Genomic DNA, 23,792 nt, shown 5'->3' on the forward strand with positions numbered 1-23,792 from the left:
AAACTACTCCTCTGTATCATTACTCACATATCACACATATCGAGGCCTTTTAGTTAGATTCTCACATGATTGATAATTTTAGTATACTAACCATGGGTTCCAGAAACTTACTGCTATGTACAATAGATGATACTCAGTGCATGAATACTCATGAAAAGATGTAAAAACTATTGCATATGTACTATCTTAAGTTTCTTAAAAACAAATCCTAATTCGAATGCTAATGTGAGATTTCTAGACAATTTTCATCATCGAAAAGGAAACAAGACTTTGGTACTAAGTACATTCACTAACAAGAAAGCAGAAACTATATACAGCCTACAAGTTACCTAATTTTTGCTACATGTTTAAATCACCCCTAAACTGAATGATGCTTAGTCCTCGAAGTATCAATAGATAAAGGAAGAAATTACCTGAGAACCGTGAGCAAAATTAGGACTGGATTGTTGTAACATAAAATTATTATAACATAATATATTATACATAAATAAACAAAGAAAAACAATAGAACACTAAACACAACTATATACAGTTAGATATATGTACACAATGGCTTACTCAAATTTACCATCCAGTAGGTCCTGATGTTCTGGCGTCCTCTCAAGTGAAATGCATTTCCTTAGCATCACGCCAAAAAATAATGGTTTGCCAAATGGTGCTCCATTTTTGTTCTCTGGATTTGTTCAAATGTGCCAACATTTTGTCATCGTTCGGGTAACAACGAACATGCCTCAAGTACCGTGAAGAACATCACCATTGCCAAAACCTTAATGAACGAATTATTCTGTTCATCGGGCACATAGAATCTACTTTAACCCAATCGTAAAAAGTAGCCAAAAATTGTGGGAAATGTGTCCTCATAATTCGGCAAGCAGTTACAGGTAAAAGTAGATATTGATGCCGAATAGTGTGAGTTCTTTTCAAATTTGAGATAACACAGTTTAAGATATCAAAGAATGTATGACCTTAAGCAAGCGCATTGAATACTACACAGGGAGCATCATTTCCAGTAGAAAAATGTCAATCTCCCATGATGTTCAGAAGGATAAACAATATCGCATTCCCCACATTCATGGTCGCGCTTGCTAAGGGAATGGTGATGTCTGGCCATCTAACAGGTCTATCTCCTTCTTCTTTAATTTCAAGACCATCACCGTATGTTGCACGAAAAGAAGTCCATGAAAAGGAACGGTTAGAGTTGTGGAGGATGTATGGCCATGTTGCTGCCGGCTCGTGATAGGGAAGATCCAATGTTATGGCAAACATTGGTTCAAAAAAGACATGTCGTGTGCCAGCAACTTGGATTGTGAACCCATCTAAGAAGAAGCCATGTGCATGGTTGAATGCTGGTGTGTCTTCCATATTAGCATAAAAGTATGCAGCCAAACTTGGAGAATAAGTTTGGTCAGGTTGAAGAACTAAGGAAGACCACCCGATCTTGGTAATCTAGTCATGGAAGTAAATGCCATAAGCACTGGAATCCATCATAGCCTGGAAGGATTGCTCAGGAATGATTTCGGAGTTTCCACGTTTGATGAAGATGATCTTTGATGGAGTAGAGAGAGGGGTAAGGCAAAGAGTCATGGCAAACTATCAATCAGTGTGAGGAAATGTCCAAAATGAAGTAGCCACGTTGAGTAAAGCAACGTGAGGGTCCTACTGAAAGGAAATCAAGTATGCCTCCCAGGCCTGATGGATAAGGATATATATGAAGAGAAGTGTCTAATAAAGTCTGACTGGATGGATGAAAGAGTATGGAAGAAGATAGACCCCTCCTATAATCAAATTTAAAATAACAAGTTAAAATTTGATTATTGGATATTAATAACAACTTGAATTATGACAACTTAGTAGGTATTGCTTACAAAATAAGACACAAAGATAACAACAAATTTTTTATTATTAGAGCACACGACGAAAAACTTAATTAATATTTTACTTATTTATTTATTTATTTATTTATTTATTTATTTATTATTATTATTATTATTATATATATATATATATATTTGAAGAAGAAAATCATGGATCACGATGATGACGATGATGGTTATGGGGACGCAGATCGTGCACAAGACTGTTTAGGTCATCAATTTTTTAGCTGAGCTGAAGCTGAATGTCCCCCTAGTTGGCAGAGAGCGTAGTTTGATTCCCCATTAGGAGAGCGTAATTTTCCAAGGACTGAGAGTGATTTTCCAAGATTTCCTCCTGTTCAATGTCGTGCATTACTTGACGTTCTTAGAATTCCAGAAGACTTTTGATGATGATTTCTTGGCGGGCGTGTAGTTCCCGCATGCCTTGGTGAAGAAAATGAATGCCTTCCATAGGATTAAAAATGTTCTACATGCCATTTTCATCAAAGAAATGTTCAGAGTATGAGCTTTGGTCTTGTCGTTCATCCGTCAGAGTATCTGGAGTCCAAAAACCAGCAGCGCATTCTGTGTGAATTACAATAAGGCCAGCTTTTTGAAGAAGTATTTCTGGATAAACAACTGGATAACCCCAAAGCAACATAATTTTTGTGACTATAGTAGGCAGCGGTACTAACCGTTTTTTATGCCTTGTGATCGAGTTCCAGAGATATTGGATTATGCAAAAGTCATCCCTTTGATTCTGCATAATCCAAAGTAGGTGGAGTTGAGGTTTTGTCACTTCAGATGATTGTGATGTACCTGCCACATTGTGTCCTAACCAGTGGAGCATAGCTCGTTGATTCTGTTTCAAGGAGTGCTGAAGAACAACGCGATGTATGTTTCCGATTTTGCCACGAGATACAGTGGCATGTAGTATTTGTTTGACGGTATCAAATGGTGACTCTTGAATATGGAACTCCGGTTTATTCATTGGAATTTGGAGTATGTCTGAGATAATTTCCCTAATCAATCCAAATCATTGTCCATGGGCATGGAAATAGAATTTACCATGTTCATGTCCACTAAATTGGTAGAACATCAAAACCAATTCTTTGGAATAAGCAGCTTCCGAATGATATAGAAGAGGCATCCATCCTCGACATACAATTTATGTGTCAAAATATGCAGAAAATAGGCCTTCATCAAAAAAATTCAAATAATTTTTCTCGGGCACTATCTTTCTTGGTTGATCCATTTGAAAGTATAAGTGAGGGAAAGATAGTGAAGAATGCGTGAAATGAAGATGGCTGAAAAGAAGAGATTTATAGCCAATATATGAGCCTTTACGAATTAGGATGGCAAGTGTAGGTAGATCCATAATTAATATGTGGAAAACACAAGTGAAACATGTGTTGTTGTTACCCATAATTATGTAACAGCAACTATGGGTATCCATGGTAGGTCTTTTCATGTCAGATTCCCAAAACAATTAATGAGGTGTTCACAATGTTAGAAAATACGGAGGAAGGTTTCACATGGTAATTAGACCAACACATATTTTCTATCTTGAGTTGTCAAATAGGGTATTGAAAAATAACGTCCCTAAGACTGTTACTGAGGTATGCAAAGAGATAGAACGTACAAAGGTGAAGTAGCCACAGTATAGTTAGACCTATAGGTAAATAATTCTGAATTGATGCAGCAACCCTCAATAGTGACAGATGGATAGAATGATAGAGCTGCGTGGGTGACATGTGTTAGGCCTACCGCGACTTGATATGAACATAATGAGTCGAGATTGATTTATTTTTTGTGAGTTATTGATTTTGTTTGTTTTTTTATGGTTTTTATGATTTTTTTATGTTTATGATAAGGTAAAAATATAACTAATACACACAAATATTAAATAGGGGACTTCTCCATTTAATACGTAAACCGTACAAATGTTTGAGAATTATTTATCACACCACACTAATATACAAAGCGACAAAGGAAAAAAGAGATGTAGGTTACATAGATCTAGATATTCTGGAGGATGTTATGCATGATTAACAGTATCACAACGATATATACTGTTATTAGGAAGACTTGGAATGCAACATCACGTTGCTGCTTTTCGAATTTTTCGATCGGATCCATTATGTTGAAGAAGATGAGTACTTGTGAAGATTAAGTTGTGGAGAGTGAGAGAATGAGATGAGTGAAGTTTGATGAGGAGTGTCGGATTTTATAAGCGAAAATATGACTGTTTGTGGATTAGTATGCCTAATCAAACCGTTAGGCCTAGTGGAGTGTCTGACCATTGAGCCTAGTGAATAAATCTGATGGAGTTACTATTTGAATCAGTCCGTTGGTCCTAAAGATTAGGCCTAATGCATAAAGGAACAAACTAATATATTTATAGTATGAAGACAATAATCTCATAACATAAATAATTTCTCATTTAATCCATCTGGAGATACAAAATTATAATAAATTAATCGACACACCATCTTACATCACTAGAAAAATAAAATGCAATACGTAAGGGAAACAAATGACAGAGTCATTTTCAAACTAAAAGAAGGAAGCTGCTACTGTGAATCTTCAGGGTTAGCTGAAGATGAACTAGGGTTCCGACGACGACGGTCAATGCGAACTCCTAAGTAGCTAACTGGTCCTGTATGTTGCCTAAAGACTGAACCACTTGTTCCTGAAACTGATGTTGGTTAGCCATCAACATACGCTGGAAACAGCTTTAACGATTACACAATTAGAGGGGGGGGGATGAGGATGAGGAGGAGGCACATTATCACACTCAACATCATCTCTTGCTATAGGTTCCCAGTGATCCAGAACACAAGTCTCGAAAATCCCAAAATTTTTGAAAGACCTTGTTAGGATTAATGGAGTAGCAGAATGGAACCCTAAATTAATCATAATATGTGTAACAAGAATAGCAAGAGGGGCTGACCTGTCGGATGCAGTAGTAAGGACATGGCCAAGGAAATGGACTATACAGAATGTTTCCTTCTTCTCCTGGAGGACCTACAGCAAATGCAAGAATGTCTTGTTGACGTCGGACGTCTTCGATGTACCAATCACATTATAGGCCAGCCATTGAGTGACTGCCAATTGGTTCCGTCGGAGGGAGTGTTGGAACACGCATCTCGAGCCATCGTTGTATTCTCCCTCGAGTAGCATGTCAAACATCAATTCCATAGTGTTAGGATACTCCGACATCAGCAGGGTTGGACTATCGGAGTTGATCGGAATATTCGTTATAATTGACAACAACTCTAACGTGAGTTCACATTCCATCCCATCCGCCGTAATCCAAAACTCATTTCCCCGGAAACCACCATTGTTATAGAACTTCAAAACTAAATCTTTGGAGTAGTGTTCCGAAATCAGGTGTGCAATAGATACTCCCACTCCCTACTTCAATTTCCGCATCAAAAAATGGGTGAAACATGTCAGCATCATATAGATTTTTAAAATTTCGTTCTCTGTGATTCGGCGATTTCCGGCCATAAAGAGATCGAATTGGTTCGCTGAGGGTGTATATGGGGTGAACGAAGCGAGGAGAAGACGCTGTATGAAAAGATTTTGATTCAGTGAGATTTCGATCGCATGGCGCGAGTCAATTTAGGGTATTGGTATCGCGTGCGAGAGTTGTTAAGTTGGGAACAAGATCCGGTTTTTTAGGGGGATGAAATGGGAGTGGCTGACGCGTGGTATGGGTCGCGAGAAGGTTTTATTGGCTGGGCACATTACTTAGGTCAGTTTTGAATTTTTGGCCCAATCCCATATGAAATCTGGAAATTCCCATTATGTCCCAAAATGTCCGAAACTTTCAATTTGAAATCTCGATTCGTTTCAACTCCAAATGGAATGAATGAGGTGCCAAAATGATCGGCATTAAAAATGCCATCCAATGGGATATGGAAAAGGCACATTCAAACTTGTTTTTGAAAATGTTGAAGAAGATTATATAATATGGTAAGGGGTTAAGTCCTGTAGAAACAGAACGCAACCTTTTTTTTTTTTTTTTATGTACAAATTTACAAGGGGAGATTAATGTGTTAACAACACCAGATGTCCAGAAGAATCACCACATACAATAATATCAGGCAACTATCATGTCGGCTCTGGAGAGAACCCAATCCAGCTAAACTGTGGCTTAACCTTTATGTTTTGGAGGCCTAAAATGCAGGACGGTACCATCCCTAACCGTTGTGCAATGGTCTAATAATAATATTACCCTTAGTACATATGGTATAGCCTCAAACTACCCCGAAATGAAATCAAATAGCAAACAGCTAGGGGTTAGCCTGGTGAAATCCATTGCCCGTCTGAATTAGGGAATATCCGATGTTGCACATCACGTATCTCTTTGTGCACAATGCTTAGTGCAAAGGGAAAAAAAAAGACACAAGTATATACATGTTGAGTCTTTTAACGTCATAACCTAAAGATGAAAGTGAGTCTTTTAACGTCAGATCCGCAAGACGAATGTGAGTCTTTTAACGTCAGATCCTCAAGACGAATGTGAGTCTTTTAACATCAAATCCTCAAGGCGAATCCAAACTTGTGGTGTCAAACAAAAATATACCTTATACCGGCAAATATCAGATAGTAATTTAAGACCTGGACAGAAAGGTATTTGACAATGCATACACAACCCCATTCTTCGCGCACGTTGCTTTCGAGCAAAAGTACTACGACCATTACCTATTCGAGATGGGTGAGATTTACACAAAATGATGAGCTGAAGTTCACGAGGAAGAGAATAGAAAAGGGAAAAAAAAAAAAGGAAGGAGGGGAAATTTTTGGTACCCATTGTTTACTAGAAGGCATGTTTGCTCGATTATCAGAAGACATTTATACTCAGTTCTGAAATAGAGTTTTTGTGGACTACGGTTCCGGAACTTGTAACCACACACTCTAAGAGATTTGAGAAAGACAATGGAAGAGGGCCCGACTACCCTAATGGTCTACTTCCCCTTTTTAAACACATGGAAGGAAGTACACCATCGAATCTATTAGTCTCTATAGACTGGATCTTGAAGAAGAGTCTTTTCAACATTTGGAAAATGCAACTCATGATAATGTTTAAGGCGTTGGCCATTTACTTAAAATTTGCTGTTATCATTTAAATTTTTCAAAGAGATAGCCTCATAAGGGGTGACAATAGAGACAGTGAAAGGACCAAACCATCGTATTTTTAATTTTTCTGGAAAAATGTGTAATCTTGAGTTGTACAATAAAATTTTTTGACCAATTTTGAAATCTTTTCTCAATATGTGCTTGTCATGCACTCTTTTCATGTTGGCTTTATAGGACTTTGAGAGATCATAGGCATCACTCCGAATTTCCTCAAGCTCATTTAATTGCAATTTTTGCTTCTCGCCTGCCGCATTGGTATTATAATTTAGGCTTTTTATGACCCATAGAGCACGATGCTCAAGTTTAACCGACAGATGACAAGGTTTTCCAAAAATGAGGAGGTAAGGAGACATGCCTATAGGTGTCTTAAAGGTCGTTCTATATGCCCACAAGACATCAGATAATTGGAGAGACCAGTCTTTCCTAGATGGATTAATTGTTTTTTCTAAAATGGATTTAATCTCTCTATTAGAAACTTCTACTTAGCCACTGGTCTGAGGATGATACGGAGTTGCCACCTTGTGAGTGACTCCATATTTCTTTACTAACAACTCAAAAATTTTATTACAAAAATGTTTTCCCCCGTCACTAATGATAGCTTTGGAAACCCTAAAACGAGAGAAAATATTTTCTTTTACAAACAAAACAACAGTCTTATGATCATTCGCATGACATGCCATTGCCTCAATCCATTTTGACACGTAGTCAACAGCTACTAGTATGTAGAGAAAGCCATGAGAATTTGGAAAGGGACTCATGAAGTTGATGCCCCACACATAAAAAATTTCCACAATTAAAATTGGATTGAAGGGCATCATATTGCACTGAGTAATGCGTCCTAGCTGGTGATGTTGCGCCATTGCACATGTCCAGCTCCTTCTCATGTAATCCCAAGACCATCACCGTAAGCTTCATAAAAAGCAGGCCAATGAAAGGAACGGTAAGAATTGTGATAGATGTAATGCCATGATGCTGCCGGCTCGTGATAGGGAAGATCCAAAGTTAGGGCAAGCTGTTGTTCAGGAAAAATATGTCATGTGCCACCAACTAGGATTGTGAAACCGTCTAAGTAGAAGCCATGTTCATGGTTGAATGCTGGTGTGTCTTCCATATTAGCATAAAAGTATGCAGCCAAACTTGGAGAATAAGTTTGGTCAGGTTGAAGAACTAGGGAAGACCACCCGATGTTAGTGATGTAGTCACGGAAGAGATGGCCATAAGTACTGGAATCCATCATAGCCTGAAAAGATTGCTCAGGAATGAGTTTTGAAGGTGTCCTGTTTGATGAAGATGCTACGTTCAATGAAGATGCCATGTTTGATGGAGTGGAGTGATGGGGAAGGATATGAGAAGAAATATGTCCAAGAAAATTTGACTGGATAGAGGAATGAGTATACAAGAAGATAAAACCTCCTGTAATCAAGTTTAAAATAACACGTTAAAATTGTTATTATTACAACTTGAAATATGACAATCCTAGTAGGCATTTCTTACAAAAGAAGACACAAAGATAACAACAAATTTAGATTATTATAGCACACGATGAAAAATGTAATAATATGCTAGATTATTTATTTATTTTATTTATTTATTTTTATTTATTTATATTTTTTTAAGAAGAAAATCACGGATCATGAGGATGACTATGGAGACGCAGATCGTGCACAAGACTGTTTAGTTCATCAATTTGTTGGCTTAGCTGTAGTTGAATGTCTCCTTGGATGACAGAGAGTGTAGTTTGATTCTCCATGAGGAGATCGTGATTTTGCAAGGACTGAGAATGATTTTCCAAGATTTCCTCCTGCTGAACATCGTGCATTGCTTGACGTTCTTGAAAATCCAGAAGGCTTTTGATAATGATTTCTTGACGTGCATGTAGTTTCCGCATGCCTTGATGAACAAATTGAATGCCTTCCATGAGATTAAAAATGTTCTGCATGGCATTTTTATTGAAGAAATGTTCAGAGTTTAAGCTTGGGTTGTCCTGTTCATCTGTCAAAGTATTTGGAGTCCAAAAACCAGCAGAGTAGTCTATGTGAAGTATAGTAATAGCCGCTCTTTGAAGAGGTATTTCTAGAGAAACTACTGGATAACCCCAACACATCATGATTTTTGTGACTAAAGTGGGCAGAGGTGCTAACCTTTTTGTTTTCCTGGTGATCGCATTCAAGAGGTGTTGGATTATGCAAAAATCATCCCTTTGAGTCTGCATAATCTATAGTAGGTGGAGTTGAGGCTTTGTCACTTCAAATTGGTGTGATGTACCTACCACATTGTATCCCAACCAGTGGAACACAACTCGTTGATTCTGTTTCAAAGAGCGTTGAAGAACAATATGATGTCTATTTCCGACTTCACCACGAGAAACGGTGGCCCGTAGTAAAGTTTTGATGGAATCAAATGTTTACTCTGGAAGATGGAACTCCTGTGTATTCATTGGAATTTGAAGTAAGTCGGAGATAAGTTCCCTAGTCAATTCAAATCGTTGTCCATAGGCATTGAAATTGAATTTTCCATTTTCCGGTCCACTAAATTGGTAGAACATCAAAACCAATTCTCTGGAATAACGAGCTGCTGAATGATATAGAAAAGGCATCCATCCTCGACGTACAATTTATGTGTCAAAATAAGGAGAAAACCGACCATCATCAAAAAAATTCAGGTAGTCTTTCTCAGGCACTATCTTTCTTGGTTGATCCATTTGAAAGAAGAAGTGAGGGAAGGATAGTAAAGAATGCTTGAAATGAAAATGGCTGAAAAGAAGAGATTTATAGCCAATCTATGAGTATGTACCAATCGGGATGCCAAGTGCAGTTAAATCCATAATTAATATGTGGAAACACAAGTGACCCATGTGTTGTTTTGACACATACTTTTTGGAACAGCAACTATGTGTATCCATAGTAAGTCTTTTCATGTCAGATTTCCAAGAACAATTAATGAGGTGTTTCAATGTTAGAAAATACAGATGAAGGTTTCATATGGTAGTTAGACCTACGATAATTTCTGAATTAATGATCATACCTTAAGAATGGAAGAAGGACAAAATAATCGAGCAGCGAGCGCGACAAGTTTTTAGGCGTACCGTGTAGCGTATGCGATCTTCTATGAACACAATGAGTTGAGATTGAATTATTTTTGTGAGTTATTGATTTTTCTTCTTTGTTATGGTTTTGATAATTTTTTTATGTTTATGAGAAGGTAAAAATACAACTAATACACACAAATATTAAATATGGAACTTCTTCATTTAATACGTAAACCGTACAAATGTGTGAGAATTATTTAACACACCATACTAATATACAAAACGACAAAGGGAAAGAGAGATGTAGGTTACATAGATCTAGATATTCTGGAGGATGTTATGCATGATTAACAGTAGCACAATGATAAATACTGATATCAGGAAGACTGTGAATGGCCCATCACGTTGCTCCTTTTCTAATTTCTCGATCGGATCCATTTATTGAAAAAGATGAAAATTTGTGAAGATGAATTTGTGGAGAGTGAGAGAATGGGGTGAGTGAAGGTTGATGAGGAGTGTCAGATTTTATAGGCGAAAATCTGACCGTTTGTGGATATCTAACCGTTTGGATATTTGACCATTGGGATATTAAACCGTTGGGCGTGAAGGCTTTAGTGGCTGGACACGTGATTTGGGTCGGGTTTAAATTTTTTCGCCCAAGCCCAAATGAATTCCTAAAATTCCCATTATGTCCTGAAATGTCCCGAAACTTCAACCGCGAAATTTCAATTCGTTTCATATCCAAATTGAACGAATGAGGTGCCAAAACGATTGGCATTAAAAATGCCATCTAATGAAATACGGCAAGGCAATTTCAAACTTTTTTTATTTTTTTATTTTGGGAGGAGGGGATTGAGTCTTGTAAAAACAGAATGCAACCACCCTCTTTTTTTTTCTTTTTTTTTTTTATTTTTATATATATATATATATATATATATATATATATATAAATATATATATATAGATGAATGTACCAACAACAACACCGCAAATCGGAAGAAGCACCACAAATAGTAAAATCAGGTAACTGTTATGTCGGCTCTAGAGTGAAGCTAATCCAGCCAGACTGTGGCTTAACCTTTATGCTTTGGGGGTCTAGGGTTCAGGACAGTACCATCCCTGACCAATGTGCAATGGCCTAGTAATAATATTACCCTTAGTACATATGGTATAGCCTCAAACTGCCCCAAAATACAGTCACGTAGAAAATTGGTCGGGGTTGGCCTGGTGGAATCCATTGCCCATACGAACTAGGGAATGTCCGATGTTGCATAACACGACTCTCTTTGTGCACAATGCTTAGTGCAACGGGAAAAGTAAAAGACACGAGTATATACATGTTGAGTCTTTTAACATCAGATCCTCAAGACGAATGTGAGTCTTTTAAAGTCAACCTCAAGACGAATGTGAGTCTTTTAACGTCAGATCCTCAAGACGAATCCTAACCGGTGAGAGCAACGGGACGACTATGAAGTTTATCATTTTCAGCGGGTGTCAGACAAAAATATGCCTTATACCAGCAATTATCAAATAGAAATTCAAGACCTGGATAGAAAGGTGTTTGAGAATGCATACACCATCCCATTCTTTTCGCACGTCGCTTTCGAGCAAAAGAACTACGACCATTACCTATTCGAGATGGATGAGACTTACACCAAATGATGAGCTGAAGTTCACGAGGAAGAGAATAGAAAATGGAAGATAAGGAAGGAGGAGAAATCTTTGGTACCCATTGTTTACCAGAAGGCATGTTTGCTCGATTAACAGAAAACATTTATACTCAGTTCTGAATAGAGTTTTGGTGGACTAAGGTTCCGGCGCTTGCAACCACACACTCTAGGAGATTTGAGAAAGAAAATAGAAGAGGGCCCGACTACCATAATGGTGTACTTCATCTGTTTTAATCACATGGAAAGAAGTACACCAACGAATCTATTAGTCTCTGTAGACTGGATCTTAGAGAAGAGTCTTTTCGACATCTGGAGAGCGCAACTCGTGATAATATTTTAGACGTTGGACATTTACTTGAAATTCGCTGTTATCGTTTAAATTTTTCGAAGATATAGTCCCATAAGGGGTGACAGCAAAGACAATGAAAGGACCAGACCATCGAGTTTTTAAAATTCCTAGAAAAATGTGTAATCTTGAGTTGTACAACAAAACTTTTTAACCAACTTTGAAATATTTTCTCAATATGTGCTTGTCATGCACTCTTTCCATGTTGGCTTTATAGGACTTCGAGAGATCATAGGCATCACTCCGAATTTCCTCAAGCTCATTTAACTACAATTTTCTCTTTTCATCTGTTGCATTGGTATTATAATTGAAGCTTTTGATGGCCCATAGAGCACAATGCTCAAGTTCAACCGGTAGATGACAAGGTTTTCCAAAAACGAGGCGGTAAGGAGACATCCCTATAAGTGTCTTAAAAGTCGTTCTATATGCCCACAAGGTATCAGATAATCGGAGAGACCAGTCTTTCTTAAATGGATTAACAGTTTTTTCCAAAATAGATTTAATCTCTCTATTAGACACTTCTACTCGGCCACTGGTCTGAAGATGATATGGAGTGGCCACCTTGTGAGTGACTCCATATATCTTTACTAATGACTCAAATATTTTATTACAAAAATATTTTCCCCCATCACTAATGATAGCTTTAGGAACACCAAAACGAGAGAAAATATTTTCTTTTACGAACAACACGACAGTCTTATGATCATTCGAATGACTTGGCATTGCCTCTATCCATTTAGATACGTAGTCAATAGCTACAAATATGTAGAGAAAGCCATGAGAATTTGGAAAGGGACCCATGAAGTTGATGCCCCATAAATCAAAGATTTCCACAATTAAAATTGGATTTAAGGGCATCATATTGCGCTGAGTAATGCGTCCTAGCTGCTGGCAGCGTGTGCATGCTTTGCAATGCTCATGTGCATCTCTAAACAGGGTTGGCCAATAAAATCCACATTGTAGAACTTTAGCCACAGTTTTCTTACCAATGAAATGACCACCACAAGATTTTTCATGGCAGAACGATAACACGTCATTGTGTTCCCAGTCAGGAATGCAATGGCGGATCAGTTGGTCGGAACAATACTTGAAGAGGTAGGGATCATCCCAGAAATAAAATTTCACAGTGGATAAGAACTTTTTTTGGTCATTATGAGAACAAGATGAAGGGACTTCCTCGGTAACTAGGTAATTTACTATATCAACGTACCAAGGAGACGAAAAGACAGAATACAAATGTTCATCGGGAAAGAAATCACAGATGGTGTAGTAGCATGATGTGGAAAAGATGACGGGGTCAGTGGTGCAGGGGATAAGGTACAGAATACTGAGGAGAGAAGGAGAGCACGGGATTGTAACCGCGAAACCCTAGACCGTAGGTGTCCCAGGTACGGAGTGGAGTCGGACCGTAAGATATATGGACAGATGGACGACCCACAAAAGAGGGGGTTGATATAAAAGGAACAGTGTGAGAAGGGAATAAGAGGAGAAAAAGAAAAAAGGGAGGAAGGAGAGAAAGAGAGAAAAAAAAAAGAGTGAGTTGTATCGTGCTCATACATTTGGCCCCGTCTGTGGGGAACGACAAGAACAAGAAAGCAATGGCACCGAAGAAGAGAGTAGGTAGACCTAAAAAGGTGGCGGTGGAGAATGTAACGCCGGATCTAGCGCCGGATAGTGTGATTGATGGAGAAGGAGACCGAAGAGAGGAGTGGGAAACTGAAGAAACGAGGCTGATGAGAGAGGAGATCGCGAGGCTGAGGGAGGAGAATGAAGAACTGAGAAGGGAAAGAGAAAGGGCGGAGGATGAGACCGAGGAAGAAGGGAATGAGGGATCTGACGGAGAGAGAGCTAAAGAAGATATGGCGGGACCAGATCTGGTAGAAAATCCGGTAGCAGGGTTGACTATGGAGCAAGTCCAGGAGATGATAGACAACGATAGGGAAGTGAATCAACGACAAGAGAAAAATCATGGAGGAGCGGCTAGTCAGGTGGTGGTGGGGTTGAACCGCAACCCGTTGGCAGACAAAATATGGGCATCAGAGGTCCGAAAGCGGTTCGCTCAACCTAGATTCGAAAGGTATGACGGTAAGGGAGATCCGGCAGACCACATCCATCATTTCCGGCAACAGATGCCTCTGTGGCAGGAGGCGCGGTATGATGGTCTGCGATGCATGATGTTCTCGGCTAGTCTGAAGGGAGGAGCATCAAATTGGTATTACAGGTTACCCGCGGAGAGCTTAACCAATTTCCAAGAGTTGGAGCAAGCATTCATAGATCACTTCATATACCAGAAGAGACGGGTGGTAGATATCGCGGCACTATTCAATGTGAGACAACGGTCCTCAGAGTCAGTTAGAGAGTTTTTATGTCGATTCAAGGCAGAGACATTGAAAGTTGAAAACCTAGATGAACGGACCGGTGGTGAAGGGACACATGCCTCCTCCGGGAAGGATATTAGGAATTATCAATGTGATATACAGCGGTGAAGTCCTAAGTCACAATGCTCATAGAGACAAGATAAGGTGGACGGCGAGCATCCAACAAATCAGTGAGAGGGTGGATAGACTGCGGCAGAATTCAGGAGCGACATCAGAGAAGGACAGGATAGTGTTCAGCAGCGCAGATCTACGGGCATGTGGACTCGCCGCATGAAAGCACCCTGGTGATTACAGTAGATATGGGGAACTACATGGTTAAGAAAGTGCTCATTGATTGTGGAAGTGTGGTGGACCTTCTATTCAGAGGGGCGTTGGAAGAGATGGGAGTAGATCCTAAGCAGCTGCGGCCTTCACGGACCAATCTATACGGATTCAATGGAAGTATGACTGAACCCATGGGAGAACTTTTGTTGCCAGTAACAACGGGTCCGGTGACCGTTTTCACGCGATTCATGGTTATAGATTCGATTTTGCAGTACAATGTGATTTTAGGGAGATGATGGATCCATGAGATGAAGACAATACCATCCACGTACTATCAAGTGATACAGTTTCCAACACCTGCCAGCGTATATGAGGTTTATGGTGACCAAGTGACGGCCAAGAATAGTCACAGGGGCACCGTGAAGCGATTGATCCGCAGACCGGAGGGAGAAGCTTCTGACCTGAGAAAAAGGCGAGCATAGGAATTATAGTGAGCCTCGGTGGAGGGGGAGTTGGAGGCATCAGAGGGACCGAAAACGATTGATGAAATTGAGATGGTAAATATTGGGGAAGGAGAAGAGGAGAAGTTCACAGCGGTAGGATCCAGTTTGCCAGAAGAATGGAAAGATAAGTTGATACAATTTTTATCTGAGAATAAAGATGTTTTTGCTTGGACAATAAAGGATGTCACTGGGTTAGATCCTAAGTTTGTGTGTCACCGGTTACACATGAAGGAAAACGCCAAACCCGTGAGACAGAAGTTGCGCGACATCAGACCTAAATATGCAGAGGGAATTTGCGAGGAAGTGTCGAGGTTGAAAAGAGCTGGAATAATCCGAGAAGTGGAGTTCACTAACTGGTTGTCTAACATAGTCGCAGTACCGAAAAAGAATGGCAAGGTCCACATGTGCGTCGATTTCAAGGATGTGAATCTGGAATGTCCGAAGGACAGTTACCCGATGCCGCGAGTAGACGAGCTGGTGGATAGGACGGCAGGATTCAAAGTATTTTCCTTTATGGATGCATCGATGGGATACAATCAGGTAGCGATGTATAAACCGGATCAGGAGAAGACGACCTTTGTGGTAGAGGGGGGTACCTATTGCTATACGAGGATGCCGTTTGGGTTGAAGAATGCGGGAGCTACCTTCCAACGGCTAGGGGAGAGAATGTTCGAAGGCAAGATCTGAAAGGGAATGGAGATTTACATATATGACATGGTAGAGAAGAGTATGTCAGAGGAAGAACATATAGAAGGGTTGAGAGAGACATTTGGGATATTGAGAAGATACAATTTGAAGTTGAACCCGGAGAAGTGCACATTCGGGGTGACAACAGGAAAATTCTTTGGATATATCATTACCCAGCGGGGAATTGAAGCTAATCCCGAGCAGATAAGATCTTTGGTAGAGATGCCGTCACCGCGGAATGTTAAGGAAGTACAGCGTCTAGCCGGAAAGGTCGCAGCTTTGAATAGATTCATCTCCAAGTCATCCGAGAAGTGTCGTCTGCTGTATAGATTGTTAAGGAATACACCTGATTTTGTATGGACCACGGAGTGCGAGGAGGCATTCCAAGAGTTGAAAGTATATCTGGGCAAAGTGCCTCTGTTGTCGCGGCCAAAGCAGGGGGAAAAGCTGTATCTATATCTGGGGGCCACAGAGTATGCTGTTAGTTCAATATTAGTCCGCCTAGTGGACAAGGTAGAGAAGCCAGTATATTTTCAAAGCAAGACTTTGTTGGATGCAGAAACCCGATACAGTAGGATCGAGAGGCATGCCTTGGCATTAATTTTCTCCACCTTGAAGCTGAGACCGTATTTTGAGGCACACGTAGTGGTGGTGGTGACGAATCTGCCCCTAAAGCAGGCTTTGAGGACAGAAAAGTCAGATCGAATGTTGAAATGGGCAGTGATGTTGAGCTCATATGAGATACAGTATCAGGTAAGGACCGCGGAAAAGGCACAGGCGGTAGTGGAATTTCTGGCAGAGTTTCCTGCGGAGGATCCTACTTGGGGAGAAGAGATGGTCATAGAACCGGAGAGAGAGATAGAGCCAAACTTGTTAGACCCCTGGGATAAGAGGAACGGATGGAAAGTGTTTGCCGATGGGTCAGCGACGAACGCATGCAGTGGCATAGGGATTGTGCTGGTTACGCCCGATAATGACAGAATAGAGCAAACTATGAAATTAGGGTTCGTGGCATCCAGTAACGAGGCGGAATATGAAGCAGTAATAGCAGGATTGAGAATGGCCGAGGACTTGGGTGTGAAGGAGCTGACAGTATACTTTGATTCGAATTTAGTCGTGTGCTAGGCGAATGGAGGATTTGCCGCTCGATGTCCCCGAATGGCAAAATATTTGGAGGTGTTGGTAAACAGTCTTCCTATTTCACGAGTCTTAGATTCATTCATTTGGGCCGAGGTGAAAATAGGCATGCCAACGCCTTGGTTTATGTTGCCACAGCAATCCCAGGGTCAGAAGAAAGGATGATCCAGGTGAGAAGGTTGGAAAAACCAAGCACGGAGGGAACAATAGATATATGCCAGGTCGCGAAGGAACAATGGAGTTGGATGGATCCTATCATCCACTTTTTGGCGGGAAACGAGCTGGCCGACAAAAAGGAGAAGAGAAGGTGGCAACAAACGTCCCAGAGATATGTTCTACTCAAAGAGGAATTGTATCGGAAAAACTTTAACGGGCCGCTGCTAAAATGTTTGAGTCCACGGCTAGCAGCTGAGGTGCTGGCCGAATTACACGAAGGGGATTGCGGGAGCCATTCTGCAGGAAGAACTACAACTCACTGGTTGCTGACACAAGGGTATTTCTGGCCTCACATGAAGAGGGATGCAGTGGAGTTTGCCAAAAGATGCAACAAGTGTCAGAGGTTCGCGCAGTTAATATTCGCCCCAGCGGAACCTTTGCACAACGTTTTCACTCCTTTGCTATGTGGGCAATGGATATAGTGGGACCGCTGCCCATGGCTAGCGGGAAGCAAAGATTCATGCTCGTTGCCACTGACTATTTCACGAAATGGATTGAGGTCGTACCTTTGCAACAGGTGAAGTAGACACAAGTGATCAAGTTCTTGTGGGAGAACGTCATCTGCCGGTTTGGATTACCATATGTCATCATAGCGGACAACGGGACCTAGTTCACCAGAGCAAAAGTGGTTGCCTTCTTGCAAGCGTACATGGAGTAAAACAGAGTTTCTCAGCCCCTTACATAGCCCGAAGGGTAACGGACAGGCAGAGTCATCCAACAATGTGAACAATTTGAAGAAGAAGTTAGAAGACAAAAAGGGAGCTTGGGCAGATGAGCTGAATCATGTACTTTGGGCCTATCGGACTACACCTTGGTCCTCCACTCAGGAAACCCCATACTCCATGGCTTATGGTGTGGAGGCCGTGATACCTTCAGAGATGGTTGCAGCAACAACACGGACAAAGGCAGTGGAGGAAGGTTCAAATTGGAGAATATTAGCAGCGGATATGAATATGGCGGAAGAGAAAAGGGATACAGCCCTCATAAAGTTAGAAGAGTACCACAGAAGGTTACAGAGACAGTATAACAAGAAGGTCAAGCCGCGGCACTTTCAGATAGGCGAGCAGGTCCTCCGCCGAGTGACCTCTAGTACAAAGAGAGAGAATGAGGGGAAATTAGGGCCGTATACTGTGGTAGATGTAAGAGGAGCGGGAACCTACAAATTACGGACTAAGGAAGGTAAGTTGGTAGAGAAACCATGGAATGTTAGAATGCTCAAAAAATTTCACACTTGGATGTAACGAAAAATCAGAGCAAAGATATGTAGTTGTGTGTAAATATATAATACAACGACACTTTTGAAATAAAATTGTTCACTGAGTGATAAGAGCCCAAAACTATAGTTTTAACCCTGTAACAGTCATACTTTTAGACCAATTATGTGAGTAATAATTAAGAGTTAACACTGATTACGTGTTTTTATGCATTTCAGGCTTCAAAGTCCATTATGTGCAGAAATGTGCCACTTTAGCGAGATAAAGGAGCAAAGGTCGGTTACTAAGGAGTTCCGTGATTAAAGGCCAAGATTCAAGAAGACAAAGCCTTTCTAAAAGCCCGGTCAAAAGCTGAAAAGTCGACGCGGGCAGAAACAGCACACAAAGTCAGCAGAACTTCCTAAGGCCGTATCTTTGGACTCAGACCTCGGAATGGGGTCTACCTTATGTCAAAACGACCGGATCGAAAAGAGATTTCCAATGGTCTAAGCCTTGACCCAATCAGATGAGCAGAAGTGGATGAAAAGTCTGTTGAAGCCAACTGCAGCTGAAGAGGCCTTTTTGGACTGAAAGAATTGGGTTTTGGGCCTGATTCTCTGGCCCAAAACATGGCTCCAAGCCCATGCACGATTTTTGGATCTGAAAGTATAAAAACAAGAGCTTGACTCTTAGTTAAGAGGAGGCAGTTAATGGCAGATAGTTAGGTTAGAAAATAAAGATAGCTTAGAATAGAAAGTAGCCATTAAAATAGCTTCTAGATCTAGATTTAATTATTTTTAGTTAAGTTAGTTTCAAATCCAATTCTTGTTTTAGATTAATCTTTAGAATCATTGTTCTTCATTGATTAGATAAATAAAATAGTAGATTCTTATTCATTTCGATTTTTGTCATTACAATTGTTAGATCTAATCTCATTTATTACTTGTTATTCAATTCTTAGTTATTAATTAGATTTTAATTATTGTTTAATTTAGATTAGTAAAATTCAATTCTTTATATTATGTTTAGTTTTAATTTAATCGGAAATGATTGCGTAATGATTCTCGGCTAAACCTCCATTAGGGGGGGTTGAGAAGCCTTGATGAAAGCTTGATTCCGATTATCGTAGAGTCGTCATAATTTCTATTCCACTCTAGAAACGATTAATTCACCATGAGAATGGGTTTAATCGTTCACATGCTAGTTATGAATTGGTAGAAATTCCATGTGTAATTAGGGATTAGGAAGAACCAATTGTTCTGCGTAGCAGTTCAATTCGGATTGCGACGATTCGTCATTAGTAGGAGTAAGTCGAGTTAAGGTGGAATCAATCCCCCTCTAACTCCTTATCATAGAATCGACGTAGCATTCCCATAGTTGTTCTAATAGTCGACTAGTTGCATCTTGTGGGTAGTTGCATCGTAGTCTAGTTGCCATTTCGTAAATCTCTCATTAGACTTAGAGTAGAGTAATTAGACTAGAAAACACAGCATGCGGAAGGACTAGGAGTGGAACAAATCATCTACTCCACTATATCTCGATAAAATTGAGAGTATAAATCTTTGATAAATTTTAGGCACGTAAAATAGTTTTAGTTTACTTACGTTTTGAGTCTTATGCGTTCATTTCGTAGGTAAACTTTTATCATTTTTATGTTTTATCACTGAGACGAGTGCAGAGTCATGTATGAGGCAAAACAAGGGGCCCCAAATGGCTTCCCGTGTCTGTAACACCGTGGAGTGGTACAAAGCACACATGGGGCATTGAGCCCCAGAGTATAGAGAGAGACAGCGTAGGGGAGGAGCCTGGCACGACATACGAAGTTCCGAATAGAGTGGGCAAAGCATGGGGGCTAACCCCCGCGACCGACATACTCACATTATTGAACAGAGGACAAGAAAAGTTGTCCTCGTCCGTGGAGTGGGATGAGCCCTTCGTGGATGAGAGAGTTGAACTACACGTGGGGCATTGAACCCAGGAGCAGCAAAAGTCAGCGGAGGGGATGAGCCCTTTGCCGATACAAGGCCGGAGAGGAGCCGGTGGTGAGTGGAAATGTCCCAAGTGAATTAGTGGGTCGTGGAATAGAGTTATGAATGCACGCGGATCGTGGAGACAAACCTCTTCTGGCTAAGTAGCTAAGCAGAAGGAGGTCGGCCGGGGAGGAATACTAACTATCTAAGTCAATACAGCAAGATCGCAGGAGAGATATATATAGACAAGGGGAGATGGGGGGATGTATGGACAATACAGATAAATCAAACATCGGAATCCGTAGCTAAAGAGACAACCCACATGAAACGAAAAACAAGCATTCTTTGAAACAAAACGAACATCAAGTGTTTACAAAACAAAAGGAAAGGTAAACTTGGTAAGAGTTCAATAGTTCAGATATGGCATGGTGCATAAAAGAGAAGCTAAAACTATTCATTTGGGGGGTTGTCCTGAGTCCGGATATTAGAGTCCGCGTCCATGGCCGGGGGTGCGAAGTCATTAGTAGCGGCTGCTAGAGTGGACGGATCCTCTTGGCTGGGGTGATCGGGGATGACATCAGTGGGTTGTCCACCTTCCAATGCAACATCAGTTCTGTTAAGCTCTGTGGTGTGGGGCCTTTCGGGGAGGAGTCTCCCTTCTCGAGTGAGTCGTACGTGCTCTTCTTGAAGTTTGCATACTACTTGCTTGTCGGCCAACAGTTTAAAGTGGTCGCGCAAAGCTGCCATGTCGGCCTGGTGCTGTTGCTGGAAGGCCGTGGAGTCAACCTGATGTGTTTGCTTAAGGGCATCCACGGATTCTTGATGTTGGCGAGCAAGAGCGTCCAAGTCGTGCTGGTGTTGTTGAAGAAGTTCTTCCCTCTGTCGTTCCAGGCGTTCAGCGGCTTTGTCCATGTCACGCTGGTGGGTCAACCCCGCGAACCCAAGCTCATCTTGGGCCCGGGTCTTCGCAAGGTTGGCGGCTTCCAGATCGGATTGAAGCCCTACACAGGCGCTTTTTAAGCCTTTAGGCCCACAGAGTTTTTTCTCAAGGGATACTACTTTGTTCTTGGCGTTGAGGAGTCCACAAACCATATAAGAAATGTCCAAGCTTACCTAGAATCATAAGGCGAGAGGTAAAAAAAAAAACGTACCCTTTCCCAATTGGTATACAATGACGTGCAATGTTGATCGAACGAACCCTGATCAGAATACATGATGTCTTTCGGAAGATGAGCATTGTAGAAAAGTGAGGAGGCGATGGCCACATTATACAGGGCAGAGTCGGTGGTGGTTAGCCTGCAGTCGCGTACCTTGAACACAGGACGAAATTCTTCCACAGGGGACAAATCTGAAGTAGGAACCTCGGGTGGACAAGGTTCTTTGCCAGGATGGCGAGTGTGCGAGGAAGGGACTACGGATTGGAGGGGTTGGGAAGGAATGGGCTCAGGATCTTCAGAGATAGAGTTCTGCTAGGTAACTTGGTCGGATTTGGTAGAGGTAGAAGTCCGCAGTATCTTGGTGGGCGGAGCTTGGGCAGATACATTGGTCTCAGGGACAGGGATCTCCATGACATCAACATCCCTGTCGGAGTCGCTGTCAAACAACTTCTGTTTGCGGATATCTATATTTTCAGTGGGGGAAAGGGGAGAGGTGTATTGATCGTCCCAAGTGGATATGGAGCAGAAAGAGGGAAGGTCTTCGTGAGGCGGTGTGTAAGGGCGGGTTCACAAGACGGCGTGGACCGCGGAGGAAGGTCGGGAATGATGACGGTGCGGGCCTGGGTTTTGAGATCTTCTTCTGGGAGGGGGTGAGGCTCGCAGTTTCCTTTCTTTGGGAGGAGGGGGACGATAAAATGGAGCAGAGAAGCCGCGGAAAGTTTGTAGAGTAGGGACTTGCAATAGGGGAGTAGTGGTGGTAGGGTTGATACCTAAGAGTTCGGCTTGACCAGCACCAAGATCGCGAAGCTTCTGGAAGACAGGATAAGAGATGCCTGAGTAAATTTGAGATTTGGAATCCTGGCGCCAACCTACAAAATGGGGAAATGCGGCGGTTAGTGGATAACGATACGGATGGACGAAGAGATAAGAATAGTAAAGATACTCACCACGGGCTATGAAGGCGAGATGGTTAAGTGTCAGTTCTGGAGGCATGTCCACGGATAGAAACTGCCCCGATACGTATAAAGGGTAGTGGTGCCACACCTTATCGGAGGTAGTGACGCGGAGCAGGAGGGGGGACTTCTGAGGGCGCACACAGAAGGACTGGTACCCCACACCGACGTCCTTGGTGCTCTTCTTGAGGAAATAATGGGAAATGATATCGCGACTGGTGATCTGAAGGTCACCAACTTTGTTGTACGAGTTCGTGGCAAACATTGTCCGCCAGAAGTTCCCAATGCCTTGGCATAGGGGGATATTAAAGTGATTACATACTTCGACGTCCAGGCGGGTGAGGGGAAGTCGTAGACCGGTAACTATTTGAACCATAGTGATCACGAGACACCCCGGTCTGCGGGGAACTAGGTGGGGGTAATGGGTGGTTGATGGCACATGCTCTAGACCAATACAGGCAGGGATGCCATAAGCAACCCTAATTGAGTCTAAATCAGGGCGGCAACATCGGGACGGTGGAGGTAATGGGGGACCTTGACGTCCCGAAGTGGATGGTACCGCCGCAGATGATGTTGGGGGTTGAGACGATGCCCCAAGGGATGGAGATGAGCCTGATTCATCGGATTCACTGGTCGACATCGGAAAGGAAGAGGAACAGACGCAAGATTTGAACCAACCCAAACAACCAGTTCAAACAAAAAGAGAAGAAGGCCAGAAAATGTACCGGTAGGAACAAAGACAGAGATGATAGGCCTGGAAGAGGGTGCCGAATGTGGGGTAGAATCGCAGGAAGAACAGTGGAATTCGTGCTAACAGAGTCTGATCGGGAAAGCAATAATAATGGCAGAGCAAGAGAGGTAGAAGAAAGAAATGAGAAAGAGGGAGAAGGCAAAGAGTTTAAAAGGAGTGAGGGGTAAGGAGGTAAATACAGAAAGTTGGTGAATTCGAGGAATCGGGGTGACAATCCAGTCAGGATAAGACACGTGGGGGTGAGAGACACGAGGGCGGCTGGAACATGCGTGATGATGATAGTTCACCTCACACACAAATCGATGAAAAAGAGGTAAGGGCAAGGAATAGAAAGGACAAACGGTGAAGGTTCTCGACCCCAGATCCTTTAACAGGACCGCAGAGTCGAGAAGGGGCATTTGTAGTAGCATGATGTGGAAAAGATGACAGGGTCAGCGGTGCAGGGGATAAGGTGCAGAATACTAAAGAGAGAAGGAGAGCACGGGATTGTAACCGCAGAACCCTAGACCGTAGGTGTCCCAGGTACGGAGTGGAGTCA

This window comes from Coptis chinensis, chromosome 5 (genome assembly GCF_015680905.1).
Source record: "Coptis chinensis isolate HL-2020 chromosome 5, ASM1568090v1, whole genome shotgun sequence".
In the NCBI taxonomy this organism is placed as follows: Eukaryota; Viridiplantae; Streptophyta; class Magnoliopsida; order Ranunculales; family Ranunculaceae; genus Coptis; species Coptis chinensis.